The sequence below is a fragment of the Arvicola amphibius genome, chromosome 11 (assembly GCF_903992535.2).
Source record: "Arvicola amphibius chromosome 11, mArvAmp1.2, whole genome shotgun sequence".
Lineage (NCBI taxonomy): Eukaryota > Metazoa > Chordata > Mammalia > Rodentia > Cricetidae > Arvicola > Arvicola amphibius.
In genome coordinates, this window is record NC_052057.2 from 20,538,959 (window position 1) to 20,542,483 (window position 3,525).

The following is a 3,525-nucleotide window of genomic DNA, read 5'->3' on the forward strand; positions in this document are numbered from 1 at the left end:
CGAAGTGCTGTCGCCATAGGGCTTTCTTTTGTTAAGGGTCTTTTAAGCAACGTGAAGTTTCAAAGAGTAGACCAAATGAGCAGGAAATATCAAGAAATACGTGACTGTGTACATTTGGAACACACTGTGAGCCATTGCTGGTGTCGATTCTCAGTTGGAAATTTAACTAACTCACTTCCTCAAGACCAGAAAATAAACATGGCATCAAGAGATGTGATAGTGGGCACCTACTCTAACCTGGAGGGGGTGGGGATTCGTGCTTATCTGCCCCTGAAAGGGAAGTCTAGAAGAGGAATAACTCCCAGAAAGCCAGAGTCACCTGTGAGGGGACAGACAGGAAATCCGGAAGATTCTGCAATATACGAAAGGAAAACCCTGCCATCTGCCAGGTCTGCCTCCCACCAGAGAGAATTATGGCTCCTCCCCTTCCCCCTGGTCAACATCAGGCTGAGGAATCACATAGGAACCAGCTAGCTAAGCTGCACAACATGTATTTCCCATTTGCTTTGCGGGGGGGGGGGGGCAATACTGATCCCTAGGGATAAAATAGCACAGTCCCCTCTGCTCAATCAGGGTGATGAACAGGAGGTCGATCAGTGAGGACCCCGTCTAGTTACTGGTCTGCTACTTCAAGGAGATACCATGCCCAGGGCAATTTATAAAATGAAGCATTTAATTGAGCATTTATAAGAGGAAGTATTTAATCACAGTGGGGATCGTGGCAGGCAGGCAGGCACAGGGCTGGAACAGTAGCCCAGAACTGACCTGCAAGGTGCAGGCAGCATGGGAGTGGAAGACTGGGCCTGGTTCCTGTTATCCCAGCAGTTGGGAGTCAAGGAAAACCACGAAGTCACACCACACAAAAAAACCTCACACAAAAGACCCGGGGAGGGAAGGTGACTGCCTCTGCCTGACAAGAAACAGCAGAAAACTGAGCAGAAGACAGGCTTTATCTAGCGTTTCTTGGAGGGTGGGGCAGAACTTTCCAGGGTGGACTGGGTTTGGAGGGAGTATGTCGTCTGATCTTGGGACAAACCCAGGGATTGGAGGAACTTTGTGGCCGGATTTTGAGCTTTTAAAACCTCAAAGCCCACCCCCAGTGATATCTCCTCCAACAAGGCCACGTCTCCTAATCCTTCCCGAACAGTCCACTAACCGAGAAACAAACATTCAAGTATATGAGCCCATGGGGGCCATTCTCATTCAAACCACCACAGACCATAAGACATTCAGGGGACGTCAGGATCCCACAGCTGCTGAACAGCCTAGGATTTCTCAGCTCTTCAGGGGTGGGAGAGAAGAAGTTTCAGGTAACATTCCTAATTACCAAATTTGGCACCATGTGGCAAAAGGGGAGTTAAGTCTATCTTTCCCTCACCCCATTAATAACCATCAAATCAGGTTGTTTTTCTAATAGAACTCAATGGAATCTGTCACAGCTTGAATATTTTCTACATTTTATCCCAGCAAAGGATAAAGCTGGGGGGTTTTAGAATCTTTAGAACATGAGACCTAGCAGGCACAGCTGTAGGGGTGAGGCTTGTGGGTTCCAGCCGGCCCTCCCCAGCTCTCAGCCTCCTGGTTGATGCCAGGCACTAAGCCCAGTTCAAGTTGCCACTCCATAAACTGCCACGACTTCCCCAAGGTGACGGACTACAGAAGCGTAAGAACTTCTCCCCATAACTCACAGTGAGACAGTTTAGTTACAGCCAGGAAAGAATTAACTCAAGTTAGTGTGGTATATCACAGCTGGCTGTGGGTGACAGTAGCCTGGGTCTTGCTCTTAACCCATTAACTGCTTTCCCCACCCCCAAATATCTGTCATTGGCTGCATTCTGGGGACCTTGTGAGGACTGAGGTTGTATTGTCATTGTTCAGTTCTGTCTTGCTGATTCCCACTGCTTGTCTTTGTGGGAAAGGGACTTCTAAAGTCACACCTTTTTCTTTGACCTTTTAATATTTTTAATTATATGACTGTAACTATACAATTTCCACCATTTTTATTTTAAGTTTTTATTTTTGAGATTATAATATAATTAAGATATTTCTCCCTTCCCTCTCTTTCCTCCAAACTCTTCCATATGCCTCTCTCCACTCTCCTGCAAATTCGTGGCCTCTTTTTTCAGTAATTGTTATTGTATGCTGTCAGGGGCCAGCCTCGACAAGATTACCTTTCTTCCAGAGTGGAGGCGTGAGAATTTAGAAATACTGTAAAGAATACAAAGACACACAAAAAATAATAAAACGCAGAAACATATAGGATAGTATGGGGAGGAATACACCCCTGATTTCAAACGGTAGGAGCAGAACAAAAGGACTGCATTTAACATACAAATTGAAAGTCATGGGCTACATTCACCGCTTGAGCCCTTGACTCATGCCCTAGACCAAACACTGTGTGGGCAAACCACTCCCTGGGTGGAATCCCAGTTATTTCCATAAAGGGAACTAGAACTTGGATCCTTAGACTTTTGTTTTAGGTAGAAACCAACTACTTCCCTATTTCAGGAGCACGAGGTCTGGCAACTAGCCACGTGTTGACAACAGCCTTGAGAGAGCAGAACTCAGATTTTCAACTAAGTGGGACCTCTGTTTGAGTTAGAAACACAATAATCTCGAACTAAAAACAAGTCCCAAACTCTCTGACCTTTGGCCTCTCTGGGCCTCCACAGTATGCATATATGTATATTCATATATATTCCTAAATATAACCGTTCAGTCCATATAACATTACTTGTATGTATGTTTTCAAAGCCGACCATTCGGACTGGACCATATTTTGCATCAAACCATTTACAATATACAAGATTTTCAAAAGCAATACAATGTTTCAAAAAAAGTTTACATATATGCCCAAATTGCAGGTTACTGTGAAGTTTTAGCTCTAAAATATCTCCAGAGGGGCTGGAGACATCAGGTAAGGGTCTGTTGTGGAATAATCTTTCTGTCCACTGTGAAGATGTGACACTGACTGGTTTAATAAGAAGCTGAACAGCCAGCAGCAAGGCAGGATTTCCAGGCAGAGAGGATGCTGGGAAGAAGGCAGAGAAGCTAGGAGATGCAGAGCAAGCAGGCTGGGCAGTTTGGAGATACGTAATAAAGCCACGAGGCAGAAAGAAAATAAACAGAAATGGGTTAATTTAAGTTATCAGAGTTAGTTAGAAATAAGCTTAAGCTAGGACCAAGCTTGTATAATTAATATAAGTCTCCATCTCATTTTTTTGTGAGCTGGTGGCCCCCCAAAAAAGCCTGACTATAGAGTGCAGATTGCTCTTGCAGGAGACTTGGGTTCAGTTCCCAGCACCCATAGCAGGTAGCTCACAACCACCTATAACTCCAGTCCCAGGAGATCCAACACACTCTGGCCTCAGCGGGCACCTTCATTTGGCACACATAAACTCTCACACACACATAAATAAAAAATAACTAAAAATATTTTTCAAAAATAACCAGTTTCAAGATAGTATTAGAAATACACGATTTAATAAAATGTAAAGGCAATGACTGATCACATATTGACTCACC